This window comes from Musca autumnalis, unplaced genomic scaffold (genome assembly GCF_047663935.1).
Source record: "Musca autumnalis isolate F117 unplaced genomic scaffold, ASM4766393v1 scaffold_2, whole genome shotgun sequence".
Taxonomy (NCBI): domain Eukaryota; kingdom Metazoa; phylum Arthropoda; class Insecta; order Diptera; family Muscidae; genus Musca; species Musca autumnalis.
This window is the reverse complement of record NW_027411755.1, coordinates 14649088-14671937: the sequence shown is the minus strand read 5'-3', so window position 1 is coordinate 14671937 and position 22850 is coordinate 14649088. Positions and strand designations below refer to the sequence as shown.

Here is a 22850-nt window from a genome sequence, read left to right as displayed (position 1 = left end):
CTGCAAAAGGCTATAATATAAACATGGTCTTGGTATATGTATTCTTTTATAATCTTTGCTTTTTATTTTCCTTGGTGCTTATTTTAAATGTTATTACTGATTCGGACTTTTTAACATACAAAAAAACTTTTTTTCTTAATGTTATCATTTGGTTGGGGAACCAGGAAATTGGAATGTATTTTGTGAAAGTTTGAATATATTTTGAGAGTGTATTTAAAAATTGGATATCTTTTTGAAGTAGTATATGTTAAGGCATAAATTTGTTATGTAATAATTTTTAATTTTGGCCTAATGAGGCTTAATTATTACATTATGGAATAAATAAATAAATAAAAAAAATAAATAAATTCATGAAAATGATTATGTAATTTTTTTAAACTTAAAACTAGTAAAATAAATGCTCTGTTCCAGATAGAGCTGGCAAACCATCGATATTCCCAACATTAGATATTTTCGATATAATAGTTTAAAATATCGATTACTATCGATATTATCGGTAAGCTGTCAACACCATTAATTTGGAGATGAAAATGGCGGAAATGTCAATGCTTTTCTTGACATTTTGCACAAGTAGTTCACAGAAATGCAAAGGACAATAAAAAATTGCTTTTATCTTATAAAAATATTAAAAAATACATTTTACCTTTCCGAAAAATATGTACGTGTGACTACGGGCTTATTTTCTCACACACACAAAACCGAAAAACAGCGAAATTTCTATTTATTTTAATGAGTTTTGGGTTAGGGGGTTTTTGTTTCGATAATATCGATAGGCAAAACTATCTATCGATATTTAATTTTTAAAAAACAATCGATTTTATCGGTAGTGCCATCGATTTTTTGCCAGCTCTAGTTCCAGAACCTGCAAGAATTTACTATTTTTTTACTACGATAACAACTTTTCCTTTATGTTATCGGAAAAAATAGTAAAAATTAGTAGATTCTTGCAGTTCTGGAACAGACCTAAAATTAGCAATATTCTGGTAAATTCAGGTAAAGAATAGTTGTTAAACAACATAAATTTGTACCTCACAGTGAAAAGTGTATCCACCCTAAAAGTTTTATTAAACAAAAAAGATTTTTACATACATATGTAGGTGTTTAGCACTTGATATGATATTCTTTTTTTATCCTTTGTAGCCTTTTCGGTATCGATTTCTAAATTTTCGGACAAGAAATCTGGATTTTCCCCATTCTTCTTGCGAGGCATTTTCAGGATTCCTATACTTTAGATGCTATGACTTCTTATATTTGTCTATAAATACTCCATGGATTTTCTATAGAATTCAAATCAGGGAATTGGGAAGGTGTTTTGGACAGTTTCATAGCATCCATTCTCGAACAATGTGTGATTTGTGCTTGGGGTCATTATCTTGATAAAATTGGAATGTTGTCCCCAATCCCATTTTTCAGCGCTGCATTTCAAAGTATCCTTCAGAATGTTTAAACAACACATCTTATTCATAACTCCTTTGCGATGCAATGGGAGGCTCTTCCTTGACATCAATGCTCTATAGATGTACTTTTCTCCTGTTTAGAATATTGGTGATCGGCAGCGTTTGCAATTGCTTGTTGATTTTCCATTTTGACTCTTTTGTGATGATGACTCGTATGTGTGATGCTTTCGCTGTATTATTTTCGAATGAGGAGAGTCTGTGAATGTACGTTCTTATTAGGTAGGAAAATGTACTTACATGTAATGCATGCACAAAATAAAGTTTTAGATGTAAAATAAATGGTCTACCTGGTATAAATATTTCGGTAAACCGATTCATATATTTACGATTTTCCACATTGAAACTACAATACTTTTTTCATTATTTTGAATTACAGCAATTACAAAAGACACTAAAACAACAATAATATGTTATTGTTCACATTGCAATGCGTATAATACCGAAGAAGAGGTATCATAGTCTGTGGAAACATGATACAGCAATTGGGAACGGCAGCCCTTAACATCAGTCCATCCAATCCAGTATTCAACATCAGTACAGCCCTCAACATCAGTCCAGCCAGTCCTCGACATCAGTCCAGGCAGTCCAGCCCTCAACTTCCAGCCAGTCCAGTCCTTAACATCTGTCCAGTCAAAGCGGGAATCGCAGGTGGAAGATGGACTGGACATAATTGACATCATAATGTCACAAATCAATGATGAAAGGGAAGTAAATGAAGAGCGGGAACTGTAGATGGAAGATGTATTGGACATAATGTCACAAATAACGAAAGGAAGCATAAAAAAGCAAACAGCAAAGACAAATAAAATAAAACAATACCCCAGCACAGCGATGGAGAATTCATTAATGTCATGAATGCTGGGACAAATGTACCCATCGCTGAGGCGAGCAAAGCGGACAAGGAATCTTCAACTGGAAGTTTTATGTATGTTTCATTCACTTACTTACTTGTACCTAACATCAGTCCAGCCCTTAACGTTCAGACCTCAACATCAGTCCAGCCAAAGCGGGAACCGCAGGTGGAAGATGGACTGGACATAATTGACAATATAAATTCACACATAAATTATGAACCTCCTCTGAACCTCCGAACAACTTGCCTTTTCTACCTTCAGCCCACAGCAACATCAAAAACTGTTCACTACCACACAGAAACGGTCAAAACATAAATTTTTCCTGCTCGATTTTACTCTTCGAGTATACTCGTACTGTATTTTGAGTATTTTGACTCCTACTCTTATTTTTAAACCAGGAGTACTCGCGAGTGCTCGCAAATAAAACAAAAGAGAGGGAAGTAAACTTATTTTAAACTCTTACTCTTCGAGTACTCCCAAATAGAACTTTTTGCTCGCACTCTTCGAGTACTCTCACTCGCTAGTAAAAACGAGCAAATCGGAGCTCTGCTTTAAAGTGTTCGAATATGAATTCTGCCTCGACTCTGAATGTCATCTGCCTTAAATGATGGAACTAGTTAAAATACATACATATATTTTTGTTTCATGCAAATTATACTTAAAGCCATATCCGCCATAAATAACGATTGTACTCATTTTTGAAGGGTGTTGGAATATTGATTTTTGCATACTGTATTAATTTTTGAGGGTTGTACGAATATGAACTTTGCATACTGTAAGTTGAGGTCCATCATGGTACAAATACACAGGTAGCCGCATCGGCAATTGTTGGTAACATAAGGTGTCAAAATTTGACATCAATTCAATGCAGTTGACACATTATTGGTTTGTTCCAGTACTGCACATTTCTACACATTTTTACTATTTTTTTCGATAACATAAAGGAAAAATCGGTTATCGGAGTAAAAATGTGTAGAAATGTGTAGTACTGGAACAGACCATATGTTACCATCAGCTGGCATGATAATCCTACCTGTATTATTGTACCATGAGGTCCATTATTAATAATAGGTCTGTTCGATAACACAAAAGTTTTGTAAAAACTTTAACAAAATTCTGTTCGATTACTGCCTTGTTCAATGAAAGAGAAATGAGAAGCAATTGCAAATACTTGTAAGAACTTGCAAATACTTTTGACTTAATGAAATTCATTTTTGTCATTTATCATGCAACCGCAAAATGTTTTGTGGTTGCTGGACGGTTGGACAGTTATCGATAACTGCGAAATATCGACATTCAAAACTGACAATGTGTACTGCTCTCTACAGAATCCCACTACAGGTTAGGGGTTTTATTCCGGTAATATCGATAGGCAAAACTATCTATCGATATTGAATTTTAAAATAATAATCGATAGTGCCATCGATTTTTTTGCAGCTCTACATAATAGCCCGTTTCCACGGTACGTCGTTCGTTCTCTATTCGTTGTTCGACCCATAACTACGAATAAATTACTTATTTCCCCACACAAAATTCCATGAACGAACGACGATTTGTCTACGTTGTTCAATTAGAAATACTACGACGAATAAGTATGTCCCATCCCTAACAAATGAGAGAATTTATCGAAAAAATTAATTATGACATGTCTAAACTCAAAATTGAAAAATTTGTTGAAAACACAAAAATTTTAAGAAAAAAGGAAAAATATGAATGAAAATTAATGTAATAAACTTTTTATATAGATACAGAAGAAAGATGGTTGTGTTTCCTTCTTAATCCCACACACATTTCATGTCCATAAGTTCAAAATCGCGTAAAAATCAGAAACAAAAAGGAATCAAATAACTGAAAGTCTGTATACACAAACATTGTTTTGACATGTCTCTCTCTTTTTAATTTTGAAAATAGAAACATATAAAAATATATTGAAAATACAAAATTATTCAGAATTTATGGAAAAAATGAATGAAATGTGTGTAGTTAAATAAAGAAGATACATTTGAAGGAAATTCTATTGCTTTTCCTATTCATTTAATGTATATTTTATGTGTTTTCGGTTCAAATTTTCGTAAAAACAAGGAAACAAAAATGAAGGAAATTTTGTTTATGTTTCTGTTAATTACGAATGGTGTCGTGGAAACGGGTTAATTCGTGTACGTCGTTCGACAGGCGAACAACGTAATTGAAACGCTCGTGTGAACATGACATTAGCCTATTTGATAGAGCTGGCAAAAATTGATGGCACTATCGATAATATCGATTGTTATTTAAAAATTCAATACCGATAGATAGTTTTGCCTATCGATATTATCGGAATAAAAACCCCTAACCTGAAATCCATTGCAATAAATAGAAATTTCGCTGCTTTTCGGTTATATGTGTGTAAGAAAGTAAGTCCGTAGTTACACGTAAATATTTTTCGGTAAAATAAAATTTATTTTTTACATTTTTTTATAAAATAAAAGCATTTGTTTATTCTCCTTTACATTTCTGTGAACTACTATTGCATAATTTCAAGAAAATCATTGACATTTCCGCCATTTTCATCTCCAAATTAATGGCGATGACAACTTAACAATAATATCGATAGCAATCGATATTTTAAAACATTATATCGAAAATATCTAATGTTGGGAATATCGATGGTTTGCCAGCTCTACTATTTGAGCCGACAAAATCGGCGGCGGCTAGACTCGAAAAAATTAGCGGCGGCGGTATGCCGACGATTTTCAGCCGACTGGCTTCCTTCTCTGCTGCGACACCGTATTTAGGTAACGCCGTCATAAATTAAGCACAGCCTCTAATCTTTTATTGTTCGACATTAAAAGTCGATTATTGATCGATTTTTTACCTTTAACCAAAACGTCTTCTTATCGATTTTGATCAAAGTCAAATAAAATCGATGTTTGAGTTTAGAGCTTTTTTCCGTTCCAGAATCTGTAGTGGGATTCTGTAACTCATTTTTGCTGTTATCGATAATTGTCGTTAAAATTAAAATGCTTACAATTTCGATAATTAACGAAATTTTTCGGTAAGTTAACGATGAATAAAAAGTAGTCGCTAGCCTCTACCGACACAAACAGTGATTCCAACTTTTCTTTATGTTTTTAGTCATAATTTTGCGATTTAATTTTACCGATTTTTGTCGGTAACAGCAAAAATGAGTTACAGAATCCCACTACTGGTCTGTTCGATAACCCAAAAATTTCTACAAACTTTTACAAAATGCTGTTCAATACATCTTCAGTAAAAGAGAACTTGAATTAGTTGCAAGAATGTGCAAGTACTTTTTACTTGCGAAGTTATCGAACAGACCTATTGTCAAAAAAGAAATTCGAAAGTCGATCATGAAAAGTTGAATTTTCGACTTCGATTTTCAGACTATTCGAACTAAAAAATCGATTAATAAAAAGTCGACGTACCTATCCCTAGTCATTAATGCCATTATAAAAATATCAAAGTTCAGCTATACACACAAAAAATTGAAACCAGCTCTTCGAATACAATCAATACAGCGATATCCATAAAAAATATCTAAAAATAAATTATTTTGAAAAAAGGAAACAAAACGAAAGCGATATTTTCTTCGGCTATATACAGAACGCAACAAGACGGAAGTGAAACTAAAAAAAGAGAAATTGCCATTCTCCCTATTTCGTCTATATTTTTTTATATAATTGGTGATTTCATTAAAGCTACGAGAATGTATTTATTACGATTATTAGCAAATATGTTTGATATGGATTTTGAAGAACGTTTATAAAAAACACAGAAATAGTGTTTACAAAGTGAAAAGTGAGCGAAACAGAAAAAAATAAAGTGAAATAAAGCGAAGCGTAGTGTTTTCTACAAAATAACGAAAACACAAAAAACTGATTGAATAATCATCAATAAACAAAGAAAACGAGCAGAGCTATTAATAAATAGAAGCTCTCCACAACAACAAACGTAGATATTTTTCCCAAAAAAGAGTCTTCATTGTATTTCCTAAAGTGAAACCAAGGGCAGTGGTACTTGCGTTTCATAGAGACAAACCAAATAATACGGTCAACGACGCCATTTTGAAAAAAGCCTACAAGCTACAACACCACCACCACTAATTACAACAACAAAAGAAAACAAAACAGATTTTCCCAATAAGAGGAGAATTGGTGTTAGAAATATTCCGGCCATATATCGGTGTGTAATGTTTACTCAGCAACAACAACAGCAACTCAGACTCAGCCAGCAACAACAAGAACAACTGAAACAAAGAACAGCCACAATTAACAGAACCTACTGCATAAAGGACAACAGAGCCGGTGTGAAGAAAAGAATTCTGGTACATCCCTCGACCATGTTCAGAAACTTCAATTGCCAATTGACGACACCAGCCAGACAAACGACAATGAACATCAGCATCTGCAATAGACAAAGATTCTTCGTTTGCCCAAAACCGATATTTATATGTCTCCAAGCTTAAGGAGTGTGACCAGCGACCTTGACAACTTCAAGTCTTAATTGAAATTTGAGCATAATAACTCCAAATAATATTAAAACCTTAAAAAGGTCGTCGTGAGTCCCCTCTTAACTTAGGATTGTTAAGTTATATGCATCGTTAAAACAAACAAGATTTCAAACCAACAAATACCGATACAAACATTATAAATTCAAGAAATTATTATTACAAAGAGGATATCATACAATTAACGAACCATAAAGAGGCCTAGAAGAAAATCAGATAAACATAATTGAAATTTGTTTGTTGACATTCAAACATTTGAAATAATAAAAAACACAGAGCCTATATTGTTATGCGTTGTAAGTTTATTAAAGGGAACATCTCCATATGTTTGCCATATGTATAGCACTGTTGTCAAAGTCTTTATGAAATAGTGGTTATAGTTACCAAATTTTAAGTCTCGTAGCAATTTTATACATTCTTTGATAATATCTTTTTCCGATCTAAAGTATATTCATGTTCAACGGTTATTTATATTTATTAATTATTTATTAATTATGTATTATTATTTACTATGTATTATTATTTATTAATTATGTATTATTATTTACTATGTATTATTATTTATTAATTATGTATTATTATTTACTATGTATTATTATTTATTAAATATTTTTTATTATTTATTATTCGCCTGTATTATTTTTTACCAAAACCAAACAAACATTTTTAATTACTAATTATATGGAAAACATTTATTTATATTGAATGAAATTAATGAAAATGAAGAAAAAAAAAAACGTTTGTATTGAATGTAATAAACAAAGAATTGAAACATGAAAAATTAAACACAAAAACTTTTTAAAAATCATAAAATGGGAGTTCCCGAAGATGAACAACATCCTCCTCCTCACCGTTGTTCACTTCCATTTGATCACCATTCACTTCATTTTGAATTGCATTCACTTCATTTTTGAGCAATCTCGGCATTTTGAGCTATCTCGGCATTTTGAGCTTTCTCGGCATTTTGATTCTCGGCATTTTGATTCTCGCCATTTCGTCCACGTCCACGGCCTCTTCCACGTCTGTTGGCACGTCATCTATAATTACAATTGCCACGTCTATTGCAATTGCCTCTTCTGTTTGTGGTTGTCGTGGTCGTGGTGGTGGTCCTGGTTCTGTCACCATTGTCCACAATGACGGTGATTTTTTTGCAGCATTGTGGTGATGGTTATTCCGTGGCTTCCGCTGGTTATGTCTCTTGTTCTTTGCCTATAAAGAAATGAAAAATAATAGGTCATGAAAAATTAAAATTAAAAAAATTAAACATAAAATACAAATATTAAAAATTTATTTTAATAACCAAACTTACCATTTTGACGTTCAACTATTGAATGAGGAAAACGAAAAAATATTTTCCTTTTCCTTAGTTTCTTTTTTTCCAGTGGCAAAGCCTGCTTTTTTGAAAATTTCACAAATGGAAATTTTGGAAATTTTCATTTCAAAAAGCCTGCTTTGCTACTTCAAAAATTCAAAATGGTAAGTTTGGATTCTAAACAAAAATAATTGTTTATTTACTGTGTGTAGTAGCAGAAGCCAGCAAGTAGTAGTGAAAAGAACAAATATTGGAATTACTATGAAGATCACAAAACAACAATCCAGGTGAGAACATGAAATATAAAATTTGTTTCAATTGTTGTTTATTGTTAAATACATTTTAGTATTTTTTTATTGGTAGTGTGATTTAAATATAACCCAAAGCATATTGAATAGGTGGTGGTGTCACACTGTTCGAATACAAAGTGTCAAATCGCTTTATAAAAAAATTGATTTTCTTGTGTTTTCCCCAATAACATAAACAAGGCAAATTTATATAAAGTATATGCATGAATTACAAAAACTAATGCCGGGCATACACTATGGGCATGCAGGACAGCAACCGATGAACCCTTGTGTAAGTGTGTGATTGAATAGTGTTTGGCATTCCTTCAATCCATATTGCAAAAATGATGAAATTTCCTCCAGAACTCGATTTTGGGTTGAAGTTTTCCAAATTTTTAATTTCCTCACAAATAATATTTGTTGTTTTCAAAAATTATTTGTTGGTTACTTGGAAAATAAACAAAACTATTTTGATTTCAATCCTGCCAAAACTACTTCCAAATACATTGACAAAAACTTCAAAATTTACTAAGTCGATGGTCAGACTAGCACGATTTCAACATGGCGACGTCAAGTTTATAGGCGAGGGGTATGAAGTAGTGAAACCCATGTAAATGGTTTTCTGTGTTTGTTGTGTTGCCTCTTCTTGTTGTTCGTTGCTAGATTTTTTCTTCCATTTTCTTTCATTTTTATTTTCTCAAGCAAACGTTAAGAACAAAGCAAGCATAAAAAGATTTAATAAAAACATTAAATTAATGAAATAGTGAAAATTTAACTATGTATTAATATTAATTTAATTATAAATGTTAATTATTTTGTGCTGTTTTTAGTTTATTTATGTTTGTTTTGTTTTTATTGGTATGAGAAACACAACAAACGCGAATGGTAAAATAAAGAGGACACGAAAAAATCTGAAATTTCACGTTAACGTGTGTGGACACTAATGAAACTTGAAAAGAAATTTTAACGAAATTGGTTTCAAGAAACCTTGCTAGTCTGACCATCGACTAATACTATTACAAATGCTGTCGTGCATGCCCATAGTGTATGCCCGGCATAACAAATTTACAAAAACAAAATTGTTGTTCTTGAAAATTAATACCCCGGTTACACTATTGAAGGTTAACCCACTGGGTTTAATAGATCCAGTGGGTTAATCTTTGCTGGTTACACTTAGCTTTTCGAGGATATAAACTGTCAGCTGATGTTTGTTTACGTATACATACAAAATAACTAATAAAGTCGTGTTTAACACTTTTACAATTTCTCGCATGAGATATCGTCCCCTCTTTGCTCATATTGGTATATTTTACACACAGGGATACATTTTTGTATCAAGGTATCAGCGTACTTTTTGTTAAAAAAGTGTCTAATGTAAAAAAATAAATAATTTTATGATTTTCAAATAACTTTAGATTTGTTAACTCCATAAAATCTCATGCGACCAATCGTAAACGTGTAAAACACGATAAACTCTGTTGCAAAAACAGTTGCAACTTTTGGTACTTTTTGAGTAGAGTTGGATTTTTTTGCACAAATACCGAATACAACACTGTATTTTTGGTGGATTTATGCCGGATTTAAAATAAACCCAGTCGTGAGAGGATTTAATTTTTGTATGGCAAATCTGGTCAGATTTGACCAGATTAAGCAATAAATCCTCATAAAGTGGGTTAACCCGGCAAAAAACTGTAGTATAACCGTGCTATTTCCTCCAGAACTCGTTTTGGGTTGAAGTTTTCCAAATTTTTAGTTTCCTCACAAATAATATTTGTTGTTTTCAAAAATTATTTGTTGGTTACTTGGAAAATAAACAAAATTCATCGGATTGAAAGGGTTTCATTTACAAAATCAAAACTATTTTGATTTCAATCCTGCCAAAACTACTCCCAAATACATTGACAAAAACTTCAAAATTTACTAATACTATTACAAATGCTGTCGTGCATGCCCATAGTGTATGCCCGGCATAACAAATTTACAAAAACAAAATTGTTGTTCTTGAAAATTAATTGTCAAAGAAAATATTGAATAATAAAGGCCTGCGTACATAAGCCGCTCTGCCTGATTGCCTTGCTTTCCTGCTTCATTTCTGACGTAATAAAAATAATAGAATAAAGACGAAATTTTGAACTGGGTTGCCATCAGTTGGAAATTGGGTCGGCCTTCTTTGTTCTTTTATTTTTTATTGAAGCAGCAAAGCAAGGCAATCAGGCAAAGCAGCTTATGTACGCAGGCCTTAAGGTCGTTCCATTATTTTTTTTCAGGAAAAAGATAAATACATTTTGAAAATCCTCTAAAATAGAACAAATTTGAATCAATATGTAAATATAAAGCATTCAGAACTCTCGTAGGCCATTTTTATTACATGTTTAGGATGAAAAGCATTCTTTTATGGTAGCAAATTTCGAAGTTTCAAATTTCATGAGTAGACCCTATTACATTTTGAAAACTAATGGGTACTTTACACGGTATGTTTTTTACATATGAGTTGTCACTTCTCCCATACAAACTGTATATGCAAAGTGACAACTCATATGTAAAAAACATATCGTGTAAAGTACCCATAAATTTACAAAAAAAGTAAGAATACAGCTGATTGTCACTTCTAAAGCCACACGCTGAAACTTTCATACGAAACTTTCCCATTACTTTGGCGTTCATAGATCGAGTTCCATACTAAAGTGATTTTATGAAATTACTGTATTGGGAAACTCGACCTAAGAACGCCAAAATAATGGGAAAGTTCGTATGAAAGTTTCAGCGTGTGGCTTTAGAGTAAAGAACAATTTGTCATAACATCCCAGCAAAATTTTTTGGAATTTGTGCATATGGAGTTATGATTTCACTACATCCTTCGATGCAGTCCACACGAAGTTATGAAAAATGCACTCAGTTGGTTAATCTCTAACCGCCGCTGGCGAAATCATTTTTTCCAAAAATAAGAAAAGAGTGTATATATTTCTAAGAACAAAATGTGTAAAAGTTGTAAAAATTTTAAAAACTTTTTAGTTCTGGAACAGAGCTAAAATAAATAAAATAAAAACTTAAGTTGCGAACATTTTTGGGGTAATTCACGAGACGGAAACTTTTAATGGAGTGGAGTTAGAATCTATGTTGAAAGCTGAACTAGTGATGGGAAGGCAACATAAAAAAAACCTTTAGGATGATGAAGCAAAATCAGATGCACATTAATTAAATAGAGAACGGAGGAAGTAAGACTAAATGTGATTGAATTTAATGGAATTTTTTTAATTTTTGTTTATATAATTGAATTCTTGTTTTACACAAATAATAAATAAATTTTATTTATTCTGAGATATTTCACAACGGCTTCCATTTTTATTGCAATCCGAAGAATGTCTCTAAATTCATTCCAAAGCACTGCATCAAAAGCCGAGATTTGAATCGAACATGGGGTGCATCCTAGCTGTGTGTTGCCCAAGCAAAATGGAGTGCATCCTAGCTGTGCGCTCTCTTATAAAATTCATAAGTGTATCCAACGGCACTTGTACTGTTTAAACTCCATCCACGAATGCAAACTTTTTTCTGGGATATTCAAAATTTGTCGATACCACTACCTGTTCAATTTGTTTTAGTTGGCATTACTTAAAAAAATTGTGTCGAAAAAAACAATTGTCAACATTTTCTGTATTTTTTCTTTTAACATCAGCACAAAAACACTTCGATTTAGAGGACTTTTTATCTAACATACGGCGACGGATTAAATAGAAGTATTGCAAAATGTATCTACACAAGAGTACCTATGTTTTTCTTTGTTCCATTTCCCTAAATTGTTGAATAAGCCTTGAATAATTTAATGTAAACATATCAAAGGTCATGATCCGTATTCTGTATACGCATACATCCATATATACCATATATATTCACTTGTTGCAAGAGAACACTTGGGAGTATAAAAAACAAAAGAATCGAACTCAAAATCGAACTATTAATTACACATCTTTAATTGGCGGCAATCAAATACGAATTCATTTACATTGAATGTAAACAAAATCAGTTCCAAAGTATTTTGAAATATGTGCGTTCTTCTTTTAAATTTTCCAAGCAGTAAATTTACTTCCCATTAAATGATGAAGTTGTTTAATTGGAAAAACAGCTACAAATAACATTGTTATGGAACTGTGTTTACATTATGCATGAGTTTTTTTCCACAGCAAACAGCAAGTCTTAGAGCCGCATAATTCAAAAATATAATGGGCTAGGTCAAAAGGGAGAAACGTTATAATTATTTCTGAGACTGATCCTCCGAGGAAAAAGGCATTTATCGACATCTCCACAAAGCCGAAGTTAGGTCAAACTAGTTTAGATGAAAGGTAGGTCTATCAAAAAAGGTATACAATTTAACATTTCCGAGAATTTACAAATTCTCAGTGGTGGAAGCCATCCAGAAATATATAAAACATCGAAATTAGCTCTGATAGGGCCTTCATAAATAATGTTAACACCAAACTTGAAGATGCAGATTCTGATAGTAATAAATCAGGATCTTAACTGTCAACAATAACGCAAGATTCTATTCCCGAGAAGCGAAAGAAGAAAAATCAGTCACCGTTTGAAAAAGCCTCACGAAAGAAGTGGACGAGTGAAATATTTGGAAACGTTACCTAATTAAAAAGTTGAACTTCAAAAGTGTGAGAATGCAAATACTAATGCTTTTCTTTCTAATACTGCGGCAGCTCATAAGACATGGATTGAGAACCAAAGAAGACATTGTAAAAAACAAGTTCTTTTTTTGGAAATACTGATCAATGATTGACACATAATAACAAATTTTGTGTTTTGTTCCTTTTAAAATTCCTTAAAAATCAAATTTATGATATCCGAACTAAGAATTTTACACCATACAATGTCCTGTAAAATACGACATGCGTAAAAAAACCCGAGTGCTTCTATGAAACTTGTCGAAGGGGGTAGTATTGTTTAGGCTTGAATGGCAACAATGGGTGTTGACATTTTTGTTTTTATAAAAGCAGACATGATTGAGACACTGTCAACAATGTTTCTAAAACAATTTTTAAAGAAAAGTGCAAAAAAATGTTGTTGTATGTGCTGATTTTTTACAACTATCAGGGCAACGCCGTTAAAGACGAGCCTAATATGGGACAAGCCTGGCTGATACAGGACTTTCCCTATATCATTAAATTGTTTGTACGTACTCTAGGCATAAGCCGTAATGAATTTTCATAGCAATTCTTTGGAAAATAACTTCAAATACTAGAAATTTCTACCAAATTGCCTGCAAAGGGACATTAATTACAATCATGCAAAAATTATGTCAGGAACATCATTTTTTCTATCGGAATCAATGTCAAAACTACTGAAAACTATAGGCAACCAATTATTTCACCATTATGATTACTTAAATTTCATAAAAAGGGAAAAAAGTTGGAAATTATTAATTGATTATTGTGGCGCATCATTTTCAATGCTCAACTTAAAAATGCACATTTTTTGTTTTCCGGTAAAATTTTAGTATAACGGTAATGTAAACGGAATATTTTTGTATGCCACCTTAAAGATAACTTTTCAGCCTACAAAATTGTTTTTTTTTTTTGAATTGCTAAAAAATCTCGATATGCTTACTCCAGCGATGCAAAGTTGTTTCGTACGATATTGAGTGTATCCCCTGTGATATATGTAAATGTCTGTATACCCTAGGACAAGCCGCGTGCAAATATAAGCTGCTTGAAATATCTTCCCATTTTCAGTTGTGACTGTGAGGGTTTTGTTTATTTGGGGTAATAAATATTGGCTTTAATAAGTTATTGATATTATTTATTTGCTCATTTTTTTTCTTGACACCTTCCGTTAAAATCTGGGTTCTCTTTTTTAATGTCCTATTTGCGGCTCTTATGCTAAGTTTACATTTACGAAATCCACTCGATTTCAACTGTCAATTCCATAGCTCAAACGTCAAATGAAATCTCATCTGGATTTCATTTGACGTTTAACCGTTTAGTTTAGTGCTAAAAATACGTTCCCGTACTCCAAAATCTAGCAAGACTTACACTTCTCTTTAAACAGAAATAGCGCCGAATAACACCCTCTTCTCCTGTTTTCTGCAATACAATTTTGGCCCAGTAGAACCTAGCAGCATATTCATTGGCATCTAAATACGATAGCTGATACGCTGATTTTGACATTTCTGCTGAAGTTTTTGCAATTTCCGTTATTTGTCCGTTCCCGTATTTTTTAAGAAACTTGTATGGGGAAGCAATATTTGACAAGTCGATCTTTTTTCTAACATTTCCATTAAAAAAGTACGTGAACACAATGAAAAACAAAGTAATTTAATATTTTTTCACAATGCTTACAAATTTTGAAACTAATTTTTTTTTGTTGCAGCAATTGACCATCTACCTTGTTTATTGTGATACGTGAAAAGTGTTGCAACTTTTACCCCCTTATTATTAGTCTTCTTTTGTTATAGTTTGGATTTACCGAACAGATTTTTACCGTTCCGGTTATCTTAAAGTTAAATGCGTGTTATGTTCCGCCTTATACGGCACTGTGGTGGGGGGAGTCCAGCTAGCTCATGGGAGCCCAATCTCAGGTCGGTCCCAACCCTGGCACCATCAGTCCAAGGGGAAGCACAATAAAAGGGAATAGTGGAACAAACATAAATCAACAAACAAACATTAACACAAACACTAAATGCACCAGCGACAAAGGTACTTGATGATAAAGGTACCCACACAAGAGCCCGCCCAACCTTGACCCTAAAGGCCTGCGTACATAAGCTGCCTTGCCTGATTGCCTGGCTTTCCTGCTTCATTTCTGACATAATAAAAATAAAAGAATAAAGAAGGCCGAGCAAATTTCGATCTGTGTTGCCCTTTTCTTTTTTATTCTTTTATCAGAAGTAAGCAAGGTAAGCAGGCAAGGCAGCTTATGTACGCAGGCCTTTAGATTCCAATTTTCATAATCATATTTTAAGGGCCCCTTTTACCACACACACTTACCTCGCAATTACACCCTACCTTCCTCTTTTACAAAAAGTTTCAACAAGACATATTCAAATTTCAAAGTTCATACATAAAAATTTATTGACATTGTCGAAATTTTTTTGGCATCCCTGGGATTACCAATACCAACTAGAGAATTTAATGTGAGTCAAAGACTCGGATTACCAAAGGAATTCACACTAGATTACTTCGCCAATTGAGGCCAATTATATATTTTACTCTTCTGCCTAAACGAGCTCGGTTAGATAGGTTTGGACTTCTCACTTACGGTCCATAAAAATAATCACCAATAAAAATCTAGCTGTAAAAATGAGGCAACCCTACACTCACGTTTTGTTCAAAAGAACATTGGTATTATTAATCCTCACAAATTTTAAACTTATGCACTAAATTAAATACTATAGGACAACACAACTTATATTATAACACAATAACATGCATAAAGAATAGTTAATAATTTTTTTTCTGTTATACGTTTAAAAATTTCACAAAAGTTTGCGTTAAATTTAATTTACGTTATTCAATATATTTTTCTATTTTCAGTGGGGCTCAAATATTTAATGATCATCGCGCTCATGCGCCATTTTGGCAATTTTTGGTCATCAATTTAAATAAATCACGGCAAGGATAATTTTTATATGGTGAGCATTCAAATTTCTCTTTGTTACCTGGACTATCCAAAATACTTAATAAGTTTCATTTCTGTCTTTCCCGGATAACCTCGGCATTTTCATCAATATATTAAATTACAACATCTAAATGGGTCGGATTACAAGTCATCCATCATATCATCAATCTCTTCGGCTCCCATTAAGGCAAAATGACTTTTATACGGATTTTTGAGGCTCAGAACCAATATTGCAGGACGGATCCTTAAAATTTAATCTGACCTCCCCCACTTGATGTCGAGAAGGCCAGTGTTGTGTCTCGCTGATTGATGTACTTTCTTTAAAAAAAAATTGGGCACAATTGTAGTAAAGCCGAAACATCAACCCGTCAAAAATGTTAACTTACTTATTTGTTTAATACAATCAAACATAACAAATGTTAACACAAGAACCACAACTATTTTGACTTTTCAATAAAAATTAATTTAATGTCTTTATTTTGATTAACTTGAATATTGGTATTTTTAATAAATTGGGACACTAAGGACAACCAGTTTAAAGAGCGCACCACTTTTCTTATAATGGCGATTTTGGTCGTTTTGCCCTTTATATATGGGAAAAAAGACGCCATCAGAAGATGTTCATTAATTTTCCCACATTTTTCCAACTTTATTTATTTACCTTTTGCCACCTGTTCTACTAAACCCTACAGTCACTACAGGGTTGTATTTTTGCCAGACGTCCCTCTTCAAGTACCGTCCCTCAAAACTCAACCCTAACATGGCATCACCTTATCATGCCATACTGCATTTCCGTTTACTTTTTTGGTTGATCGTCTGGTGCTTCGGCTGTGTTTAATTTTCTGCTGGCTTTCTTTTTGTACAAAAAAAAATTAAGCACTAGCATCCACACGCAACATGCGATAATTGAATTTCAAGGAGGAGCTTCTTGGCATTAACTTTCAATGTAAAAAATATATTTTCAATGCCTCCAAATTGGTTTATTTTGCGTTTTCAAATCCATCAGATAGTAAAAGAACACATATAATAATGGCCCTTAGTCCTTTTGTGGGCAAAACCAGGGTTGTATATCATGTGTACTGTGATTTCGTTGAAATCACGAAATGAGATGATTTCATTTTTGTATGCGAAATCTTGATAAATTTTGCTTGATTCCGCGCGAAATCACGAAACGACGCCGAATGTTACACTATGTTTACATTTACGAAATCTACTCGATTTCAACTGTCAATTCCATTGCTCAAACGTCAAATGAAATCCACTCGATTTCAAATGAGTTTTCATTTGACGTATACGCAAAGGATTTGACAGTTGAAATCGAGTTGATTTCGTAAATGTAAACATAGTCTAAAATAAGCATTAGCCTATTTGAGCCGACAAAATCGGAGGCGGCTGGACAGGAATAAATTAGCGGCGGCGGTACGCCGACGATTTTCAGCCGACTGGCTTTGAGTCTTCTTCTTTTCAGTAAATGTACCATGGTACAAATACACAGGTAGCCGCATCGGCAGTTGTTGGTAACATAAGGTGTCAAAATTTGACATCAATTCAATGCACTTGACACATTATGTTACCATCAGCTGGTGTGATAATGCTACCTGTATTATTGTACCATGAAATGTACATAGTAATCGAATGGCAAACAAGTTTTACTTAGAACTATTGTCGTCTTGTTCTAATATACAGTAAATACGTAAAGATATGCTACACGCGAGAAATATTAATGTATAACGTACAAGAGAATTGGTACAATATGATAAGAGAGAATGAGGCTCGCTCCTGGCCTCAGCTGTTACGAACAGAGCGTATACGTCTGTAGCAAAATAAATAAAAAACAAAAACAAACATTAAAAACTAAATAACAAAGATGTCTGTTGAATACAATGTCTAACAGATGTGACAGAAGTCATTATTTTAATTTGACATTTTTTTATAGTAAAATATAATTATTATCACAGATTATCGATAGCTCAAAAAAGCTTATTATGGATAAAATGAACATTGAAAATTTACATGTATTTAACACAGATATTAGTGGCATTTTATGCCAATCGATTGCTCAATGAGCTTATTATTTATGAAAAAAGAGGTAAGTGTAGTTGTTACTTTTAACGACCGAATAAACTAATAAATGAATTATCCTCTGTGACTTCCAGGAGTGGATTTTACATAAAACTGAGACAAGCTGTAACCATCTGTAACGTCTGATATTTCGTTTAGGACCCCTACAGATGACAGATAAGAAGAGTCTGTCCAGGAAATATTCTTATCAGCTTCATAGATTTCTTTCATCAAGGAGTTTTCGTGCGAGGCCAGTTTGTCGATGAATATTTTTTGATGGACCATGGCATATTCACAAAGGGGAACAATGCGGGATGCATTGTATATATGTGTGTTGGAGTATCTTTTACATTCATTAATGTAGTTCTTGTTGATGCATTTTCGCAATATTTTTCTTTCCAGGATCTCCAATTCTTTGGCCACTATTGGGGAAATAGAGAACCAGATCGGGAATCCATATAGCAGAACGGGCCTTATTGCTACCTTGTAAAGAAGGAGCTTGGTTTTTTCTGGTAAGTGTTTGCTGTTTAGAATAAACGCAAGCCTGGCTAATATACCCTTTGTTTTTTGCATGTTGGCTCGCGCGTGTGAGTTAAATTTCATGAGGTTGTTGAATTGGATGCCGAGGTATTTCAATGTTGTTTTGAAGGGTATCTCCACTCCTTCTAAAGATAGTTCTAGCAGTTTGCTCTCCGGAACTACGTGCCTTGGACATTTTCCTGAAGCGTTGCGTATGCAGATTGCAACTGATTTGGCGGCATTAATTTGTATACCCCACTTCTTGTAATAATCGTTCACAATTAGAAGGTGATTTTTTGCGTCACTTAACGCTAAAAATGGTGATACATTATGTGCGTAGATCAAACAATCATCGGCATATAAGATAGCTTGTGAATCCTGTATAATATGAGGAAAATCATGAAGAAACAAATTAAAGAGAAATGGTGCCAAAATGCTGCCTTGTGGGACACCACTTTCTACTGAACCCAATGGTGATGATGCCTCATTAATACGGACCGAAAACGAACGTAATGTGAAAAAACTATTCATTATTTTCACAAGATATGGATCTATACCAATTTCAATTAATTTATACAGGATTCCCATGTGGCATACAGAGTCGAATGCTTTCTGGATATCTAAGGATATCGCAACAGTGCATTTTTGGTTCCTTAAGTTCGAAGTAATATCGCTATGAAACTTGAGCAGAGCGTGTTGAGTTGAATGGCCAGGTTTAAATCCAAATTGGAAGTTAGAAATTGGATCAATTATTAATTCATTCTCAATTTTTTCCTTCAGAACCGACTCAAAGATTTTTCCTATGTTGGATAACAAAGAAATCGGGCGAAAATCATCCACGTATGCACTATTTGATTTTTTTTTAATCGGTATGATTTTCGCACATTTCCATTGCAATGGAAAATAGCCGTTGTTGATGCAATTATTAAATAAGCAGGCCAAAAGTTTTATTGTTGCCTCTGGAAATTTTTTAATCATATAGTTTGATATTCCGTCAGGGCCGCTAGACTTTTTTGAATTAATATTAGAAATAATGCTCTTTATCTTTTCAGAGCCAGTGAAATGATGGGTGTCTGGATTGTTCAAAGCAGAGAAACCATTATCAAAGGAGTAAATGCGTGATGAAGTGGCGTCAATACAAGATGTAACTCTAGAATTGAGATCATGGACTGGATTTAATGGCAATTTTTCTTGAAATATTGAGCAATAAAATGATTGGAACTGGTTTGCAATTTCAGTACTGTTTGTAATAATGTCATTACCATTTTGGAGCTTCTGGCAAAAAGAAGATTTGGACTTCCCCGTAAATTGTGAAATTTTTTTAAATGCCGACGGGCCAGGTTTAATTTTTTTCAGTTTATTGTTGAAAGCATGAGCAGATTCTATTTCTATTAGCTCTTTTATAATAGTTTTTAGTAGTTGTACTTGTTTGGAAAGGATTGTGTACTCACGGCTGATCCTGTTTCCTGTTCGGTGAAAAATTTTTTTAAGTTCATTCTGCCATTGATGTTTAATTTTGAGAAACTTCTGGATTTTACTAGATATAGGAAGCTTTCCATCCTTTAGCATAATCTTTTCCGAGTGGGAGTTGTGAATGCGGTTAAATACGCTATTAAAACTATCGATGACTGTTTCAATCTCGTCGTTATCCATGTTTCTATTTGTTGGGGGCATGATTTCTTGTGATGCAGACTGCAAATCATGTCGGAAATCATTCCAATTTGTATTTTTATATGATATGAAGAATTTTGGCTGACTCAGGATTATACTAAAACTATCAAATTTCAGCATGAGTTTAAGCGGGAAATGATCTGAAAAAGTCGGCAAGGAGGATATTCGATAATTCTGGGTACAGTGGTTTATTAGGTGAGCGCTTAATAAAAAGTGGTCCAAGAAGGATGGTCCGTTAGGGTATGACGGTGTTATGTCACAAAGTCTAGTGACATCTAATGCGTTGTTATCAAGCCACGAATTAAGAACTTTTCCATTAGAATTTTCATATAAATCGCCCCAAATAGGACTTTTGGAATTGAGATCTCCACCGAGGATGAACCCATCAAAAGAATTACACAGTTGGAGAAGATTATTTAGATCTGCTTCGAGTCTGCTCACTGGATGATTGCAAGGTATATAAACCGACCCAATCAAATACTTTTTGCTTCCATTGTCTGAAGAAGTTTCTACCTTTATGAGAGAGGTATTAATGCCAATATCGCTTGTATTCACCCGAGTAAAATGAATGCTATTTTTCACAAAAACGCCAATTCCTATAGGTGAATTGTCGTAAATAAAGCTGTATCCATCTATTTTCACGTAACGATTCTTCCGAAGATGGCATTCTTGAATAAAAGCAAAATCAATCTTTTCATTATGAAGAAGATTTCTCAGTTCCAATCGACGACTCGCATCAACTAGTGAGCGCACATTGAAGGTTAAGAATTTTATGAACCTATGGTCCATAATGAGTCTTAACTTTTGTAAAAAGCCTCAGAAACTCCTTTTTAGCTTCTGTTTTTGACATATTTTTAAAATTTTTTAAAAACAATTCAATTTCTTGCTCTAGAGTTAGTGTTTCTGGCTCAAGAAATACGTTGGCAAGTTTCATGAACTCCTGAATTAACGCAGGCTGTTGAGTTTCTTGTTTGCTTGAAGAGCTTGGTTTAAGTATACTGGAAAATGACTTTCCTGGAGAAATGATGGACATATTCAACATCCGTTTAACATTAGCTTGAGCAATGTTTTTGGTTTCGATAGCCTTAGCTACCTTACTTTTTCTGGCGGCAATATACTGCTTGTAAGACGGACAGCCTCTGTAATTAGCGGGATGTCCAGATTTGTTGCAGTTTATGCAAAAAGGCTCGGTGGTGTCAGAGCTATTACGTTGACATTCCCCTGGAAGGTGAACTTGGCTGCATTTGACGCACTTGTAAGACGAGTTGCAGTTTCGTGAAAGATGACCCCAACGTTGACATCTATGACATTGAATTTCGCCGTCTTTCTTTTTGGGCTTTTCCCATGAAATTGATTGGTTTTGCAGACCTCGAATGTGGGAAACTTCTCCAAATGTTTTACCTGGTAACAAAGTTACCAAGAAAAGTCCAGTGTCTGTGTTTGTTTTTATGGATCTGGCTGTTTTGAATTTGGACACGCTTGCCACTGTATCCGGCACCAGGTTATCAAGTTCCTGTTTTATATGGTCGGGGTTAGTGTGTGGGTAAAGATCCCTTATTATCATCGGGACTTGCTTGAGCTCTTTTGGTGTAAAAGAGTAGGAGTTTATATTTTTGGCCTTCAGGATTGACATCATTGAAGCATGCAATTTGGGGTCTGCGAAATAAAGTTTGCTTTTCGATTTGTTGACATTTTTTATTCTGAACGAAGATTCCGGTATGGATTTTCTTAATGTCTCCACTAAAGCATTGATGTCGACATTAAATAAGAAAATTGGAGGGCACCATGTTTTCTTGGCCTTGGGTACTCCATCACTGGGTTTTTGAGGTTTTGGATTGCCGACTTGATTTGTCAACTCAAAGTCGATGTCTGCTAGGGCTCCTAGAATACCGAACCTGTTTTGATCCTGCGCATTATGTTTCAGTAATTGATCATTTAGACCAGAAATATCAACATGTATAGGGGAAAGTGCACTTTCGAGCCTCTGCCTTTTCCGCTCATTTTGTTTGGTTTGTTTTGTTTGTTTATTTGTTGTTGTTAACGCCGGCTTCCTTCTCTGCTGCGACGCCGTATTTGGTAACGCCGTCATAAATTAAGCACAGCCTCTAATCTTTTATTGTTCGACATTAAAAGTCGATTATTTATCGATTTTTTACCTTTAATCAAAACGTCTTCTTATCGATTTTGATCAAAGTCAAATAAAAGGTGTGTTCGTTTACTCAACAATTTGTACAAATTTGTACAAGTCCAGTAACTTCTTGTAAACGACTAAGGTCTTTTGCATTGTACTGTAGAGTAAACGAACAACATCCAGTAACAAGTCGTACAAATTTAAAATCGATGTTTGAGTTTAGAGCTTTTTTCGTTCCAGAATCTGCATGAATTTATTCTATTTTTTTAACAAATTCATAAATTATTGTCAATATTTAAAATAGTTGTAAGTTTTGGAACAAAGCAATTAGGTCTGTTCGCTAACCCAAACATTTCTACAAACTTTTACAAAATGCTGTTCAATACATGTTCAGTAAAAGAGAACTTGAATTAGTTGCAAGCATGGTATAAGTA

The 22850-nt window shown here is 33.6% G+C and overlaps 3 long non-coding RNA genes across 3 annotated transcripts; 2 read left to right on the top strand and 1 right to left on the bottom strand.

Annotated features, from left to right (window-relative positions):
* The first annotated feature begins 5756 nt into the window (after window positions 1-5756).
* LOC141393731 (uncharacterized) lies at window positions 5757-16527 on the top strand. The gene is made up of 4 exons (XR_012410169.1): window positions 5757-7114; window positions 8343-8417; window positions 15950-16047; window positions 16183-16527. It is a non-coding gene; the product is annotated as an uncharacterized lncRNA (long non-coding RNA).
* On the bottom strand, window positions 15456-16731 carry LOC141393733 (uncharacterized). The gene is made up of 2 exons (XR_012410171.1): window positions 16421-16731; window positions 15456-16352 (listed from the first exon to the last, which is right to left on the bottom strand). It is a non-coding gene; the product is annotated as an uncharacterized lncRNA (long non-coding RNA).
* A 1048-nt stretch (window positions 16732-17779) lies between these two features.
* Window positions 17780-19846, top strand: LOC141393732 (uncharacterized). The gene is made up of 6 exons (XR_012410170.1): window positions 17780-18123; window positions 18191-18424; window positions 18498-19123; window positions 19194-19327; window positions 19395-19454; window positions 19667-19846. It is a non-coding gene; the product is annotated as an uncharacterized lncRNA (long non-coding RNA).
* Window positions 19847-22850: the final 3004 nt, after the last annotated feature.